This window comes from Photinus pyralis, unplaced genomic scaffold, assembly GCF_008802855.1.
Source record: "Photinus pyralis isolate 1611_PpyrPB1 unplaced genomic scaffold, Ppyr1.3 Ppyr1.4_LG1, whole genome shotgun sequence".
Lineage (NCBI taxonomy): Eukaryota > Metazoa > Arthropoda > Insecta > Coleoptera > Lampyridae > Photinus > Photinus pyralis.
Window position 1 is genome coordinate 53,689,600 of NW_022170249.1, and position 6,093 is coordinate 53,695,692.

Below are 6,093 nucleotides of genomic sequence, written 5' to 3' on the forward strand. Positions count from 1 at the left end.
ACCGAATGGCTTAAAATTTCACATGGGCATAGCTCTAACCATATAATATGCAATTCCGAAAGTTGAGCCTAATTGATTCACCTTCACAGTGCCCTTTTTGCATCTCGACCATTTACAGACTGAATTGCAAACTTTTTTGATTATGAAGGTATTTAAATGAAATTTGATACATAGCCACTTGGAATAAAAGTAAATTTAACGCCAGTTTCAAAATTTGGTTTTGCGCATACTAAGTCATACCATAGAGTAAATACAATTGTATTTCCTCTATGGTCATACCCAGGAGCTCGTTTGCTATAGTTGACGCCAAATTAAGTTGGGTATGACTCATCGCTATGTATTGCAATAATTAGCGTATGGAACGGTGCCTATCACACAGATTGACGGTTGCTAGAGAAGGATAGAAATTCGTAACTTGAGTCTGCTGTACAATTCATATGGGCGGTCTAAAACGTATGTCGCGCATTCCTCAACTTTTCTTCTGTCATTTCGTGTTTACGTTAACATTTATTTTTACGTTTTTACTTCAATACATCAAGAAACAGTTTTTTTAAAAACTACTTTGCACTTGTGGAGAGATTAATCGGTAAATTGTAACAACTTGCATATGAAATTGTGAAATTAAAAATGTTTGGTTTATAGGTTAAAATGCTGCGAAATAAACATCTTAAGTCTCAGGCTCAACTTCTTGTCATGAATGTGCTTAATTATTTTGAAAGAGAACGAGATAATCAGGGCGCAATGGTTCCATTTCAATCTGTTATGCAGGTAGGCAATCGATTAAAATGCTTAATACAAGTAATTTAATGTTACGTTAACTTTAGCGCACCTCAGAAGCCTGTGGAGTGAGCATAAACACGGTTTCTGCTATAAGAAAGCGAGTGACTGAAGCACAAAAAGAAAATAAGCCGCCACAATCACCAGCTAAAAAGAGAAGATGTACAAAGAGCAAGTCTGAAAACGTGGAGGACTATGTGAAGGATGCTGTCAAAAGAAAAATTTATGAAATGCATTCCAAATGTGAGTCGACACATTTATCGAGTCTTGTAACTTTAACGTTTTTCTAGGTATTCATGTTACGATAGCATCTTTGGCAAAAAGAACTGGCTGAATGCGAAATTTTCGAATTTAGTAAGACGAGTTTAAGGCGCCTGCTACACTCCATTGGTTTTTCCTTTAAATTAGATGATGGTAGAAAAGCTTTACTTGAACAACCCCATATTGCTGCCCATCGTGTACGGTTCTAAGGGAATACCACAAAAATAAAGAAGATGAACTTTACAAGCCCGTTTTCTTAGATGAGACTTGGATTTTCAGTCGAGGTTCACAAAAAAAAAAGTTAGCACAATGAGGCTAAGGAAAGCACAAAGAAGAGGTCAATGGGAGAAGGAAAAAGGTTGGTAATAATTAATATTTATTACTGTAATTAATTACTGAATCTTTCAGATTCATAGTGCTGCATGCAGGCAATGAAAATGGCTTTATTCCTGATGCATCGCTTTTGTTTTCCACAAAATCCCAAAGTGCTGACTTCCATGGTGATATGTGTGCAGAATTATTTACAAAATGGTTTAAAGACAGTTTAATTCCTAATATAAGTGAGCCATCGTTAATCATCATGGACAATGCCAGTTATCATTCAAAACTGACGGAAAAAGCCCCAAATACATCCTCTAACAAAGAAGAAATATGCCAGTATTTATTAAAGCATAATGTTCCCTATGAACCGACCATGTTCAAAAAGGAATTATTACATTTAGTTGTCGATAATGCGAAACCAAAGGTGTACGAAATTGACGAGATCGCCAACAGCTACGGCCACAGAGTGTTACGATTGCCTCCATACCATTGCCAATTTAACCCCATCGAGCTTGTATGGGGTAACTGCAAAGAATTTTATAATAAAAACATCGGGCGAAATAATGTAAAGTTCGATGACAACCACGTCAAAGAAATTTGGACTGAATCTTTGGGAAGGGTCGATGGTGATTATTGGCAAAAATGTATTACCTAAACATGCCGAAAAGTTTATGTCGGAATGGTGGACCATTGAAAAGCGGTTTGAACTTGTCCAGCCGCTAATTATAGCTGTCTCCGACTCCACTTCAGAAAGCGACACCGACACAGAATAAATATCACAGTCGTATTCATATAATTTATATCGACATGTTGCTTAGAAATTATGTACTTTTTTACATAATGTTGTACACGACATAAAACATTTGTAAACCATTGACGTAATTTTATAATTATCTTGTAGCATCTAAACTAGAATTGAACATCTGTTGTAAGTATAACGAAATTGTTTTTGACTTCTTCTTGACATAATCTCATAAGCTGAAGCGCGATAGGTAGGGGTACTGGATGCAGATACAGATGTCTCGTTACCAAATCACCTTTGCCGAAAGAAGAGGACTGTATACGATATTGTGAAACCTTGCTCGTAGCTAATGTTCAACATTTTAGAATAACGCATTTGATTTGCCAGTTTTCTGCCTGAAATGCATGTTATAAATGAATGTAGAGGATCGGTGTGTTTACCTACATTAAGTATAGTTATGTTTCAAATAAGTGGAGATAATTATAACAACCATTTCTTCTAGTTTAATAATTCACTAAATAGTAACAGTTTCCTTTTGGTATCGAATAAAAACCCTTTATTCAATGCTTTTAGTTTTGAATCCGCATATCAATTTACGCAACCTCGAAGTTTGACAGATTAAAAGTTGAACTTGAAGTTAGCAAGTTACAGAGACATCTACCCGTGCGCATATTAACTAAACGTCGATTTAGATACGACTGACGTTGCTTGAATCTTAATCCGTACAATTTTAAGGTTTTTTTGTTACCCAATAAATGAAGTTATACATCACTGGATGGCAGCACGTGTACAAGTATTTACGTAGCCAGTTTTACGCAGCACAATTTGTAATCTCACGTCCGCCTTACGCAGCACAACTTAAAGTATACTACTCTATGACAAGATATAGTACATATCGTCAGTAAACTATAGTCCATATGCGCAGCAATGTAACATAAATTATTAAATCGTAAATGAAACGTCATTTATAACGCGACCGATAGTTGTATTTAATAATATGCACCTGAAATGCAATGTAAAAATCCGTTCCCTACGAGTGAAAGTTTCTCAAAACCAGCCGTACGGAGTCAGCGGTTCTCAATACAACATCCGTTGCGCTATAAATGACATTTGATTTAAGACTTATAATATATATTGGTCAGCATATGGTGTAGGTACCTTTCTCAATATTTATACCTGAGAAGCATAAATAATAAAAAATACACGTTTTGAAGCACCACGAAGCCGAATCAAACAAAATCTGGATTATCTCTATCTGTCTGTCGGTATTCTCATTTTCAGGTAAACGACTGAACCGATTGGAACCAAATTTGGTACATATATGTTTAGAGCAGAAAAGCTTTTGGGTAGAATCACGCATGTGCAGATATGCCGGTAGTATAGGTAAATGCTGCGATAAGTTTGCCTTTACTAGAAGCACATGTGGTTAAAATTTCAAAAAATAGCCGATTAAGAAAGATGATATCGCTCAGCTTCCGCATGACACATTTAATTTTTACTATGTGCCTTGTTTTTCTTTACTAATTTCAAAGAAATGACTATAAAGTTGGCACATTGCGCAGTATGCGTATGCGCACATCTGGTTTTTACCATATATGCGATATGTCGCCAAGCGGAAAACATATTCTTGGTAACGATTCTTACTAGTTGTGTGTCCATTGGTAATAATGCATGCGAATATCTTAATAAATCAACAGTTGTCTTCTGTACGCGCAGACCATGCGCATATTATGTTTTAAATGTAGGTACCAGGTTAGTAGGTATTGTTTCTAACAAGAAAAGAGATATAAAGGATGATGAATATGTAATAATACCTACATAACTGGTTTTAACTTTACCAGCCGCTGGTCAGGCGCAGTAGCAAGCAATTGGTGTAAATTTTCTTGGTTCTTGGTTGTTACTATACCCTAAGCTACCGAATGCAAACAGAACGAACTAAATATCTTGAAAACTGTAAGAGTAGATGCAGCTTCGAGTGGACCGACGGAGAAAGTGGCAATAATAGCGCCTTCCAACATGTATTGGAAAATGCGCTAGAACTGCCCTCTGCCATATTCGCTATGCGCACCACTTTTTTGTAAGACGAACATTTGGTGCAATATGTTTAGGTTATTTCAACGATGAAGTGCGCATAATTTTTTTTTAAAGTCACACGAAGAAACTGTCCGCAATTGCAGTTCCAAATATAAAATTTTGGGGGGACCAGACTTTTCACACGCCCGTTTAAGGGTGCATCTTTGGAAATACAAAATTAGAAAGAATACATCCAAAATCCCAGAGAGTCTTACTTGTTGTGTTCATAAGAAGAAAATGTAATTAGAAACGCAAATTTGGTACCGTTCGGGGGTGTAGCCCCAAGACATAGATTAAAAAATCTATGTCCAAAGCGACACATTTTATCTGCGTCGTGCAAGTACTGGTTGCAATTTAAAAAATGTCCCTTTTTTTAATTAAAAACTTGTTTCCAGCCCCACCCCCATTCACCACCCTTAATCAAGGTCTTAGGGGATTGAGATTTTATCTGTGGCATTATTAAGAGGTAAAAACATAAGTGTTTTATGAGATCCGATTATCGCTATTGTGGTACATATCAGAGCCCCACTGTAGCCTCAATATTAGACCAAAAAATCCGATACAACTGAATACCGAACGATTCTCGAGATCTTCGCACATGCATCTTTTTTACAACGCAGGGATTGATTCTGTTCCACCAGATCAGCATAGCTTGTAAAACAAATTTTTGAATTAGCATTACTTTTACTTTTATACGAGGTGGGAGGTGCATATACATACAAAATTTCATTTAAATATAACAAATAAAAAAAATGGGATTGCTCAAATACAAAAGTTGGGTTGCACATGCGCAATTTTTTAAAAATTCATCTACTAACACAGAAAACCGGATATTCATATGTTCTTTGTAACAAGAATTATAACAGAACCCTTTTTTTTGTAGGTTTGGGCAGTTTTTGGGTTGTAACTTTTTGGCCCGTTAGTCTACATAGCCAAAAAACAATAGGGACCTTTCTTATATCCTGAAGAACATGTGTGTCTATTTTCAAAGCGATCGGACGTTTCTACACAAAGTTATCGTGCACAGGGACAGACAGACGGACAGCAATACAAAATTATAAACGATCGCGAGGATCGTTAATGATAAAATATTTCTATAAAACCCAAGGACCTTGATAAAACCAGAGCATTAAAAGTTGACCAATATATTATGTATATAAGTATTGACATTGATTATACACACTATATAAATCAAGTGTATTGATAAGAATCCCAAAATAAATCCAAACACAAAGCCAGTAACAGGTGATGTATTGTATACCTGAAAATTTGACAGAGCAAGAATAAATGATCTGTGGAATAAATTACAATCCTGTTTGTAGCATAATGTAGGACGTATCTAATTACGATAACAAACAAAACACCACCTTTATCTCTAAGAACAAGGTCAGCCTTTGGCGATAATATCCATGTGATAAATTGATGTAAGTATATTACAGGTTGCTATTCTTCGTTAATAGGTCACTGCGTTACCTAAACGTCCATATTGTATACAGACTTTAGTTACACGCTAACAGCGCCATCTTACACGAAATCCACAAATTAAATTACAGGAAAAACATGTGGAATTTGATGGCGGCAACTCACATTTTAGCGATCAGGGCACTAAAATGTACAAAACTTGAAAAATAAGTAAGTTTCATCCGAAACCAAAATACTACATCATTCTTCAGGGTACTACTTGTGACAAGACACTAATAGTTTGCTACACTATTTGATATTTATTTAGTGGTGTACCTTTAAAGGTTACGTAATATTTTTTTTTTTTTTGTATTAATGCGAAATATGTATCTCATCACGTAGTTGTCTCAGATGAAGGTGTTACGAATTATCTTTTACGAAAAAAGTAAAAATATTTTGAAATTTGTACATTTGAAATTTGAATTTATATTAACCTCACATTTTGGTGTTAATCCCCC

The 6,093-nt window shown here is 35.6% G+C and overlaps 1 long non-coding RNA gene across 1 annotated transcript; it reads left to right on the forward strand.

Moving 5' to 3' along the window:
* Positions 1-496: 496 nt before the first annotated feature.
* LOC116159060 lies at positions 497-2,004 on the forward strand. The gene is made up of 5 exons (XR_004142888.1): positions 497-586; positions 643-768; positions 825-1,020; positions 1,068-1,396; positions 1,447-2,004. It is a non-coding gene; the product is annotated as an uncharacterized LOC116159060 (long non-coding RNA).
* The last annotated feature ends 4,089 nt before the right edge of the window (positions 2,005-6,093 follow it).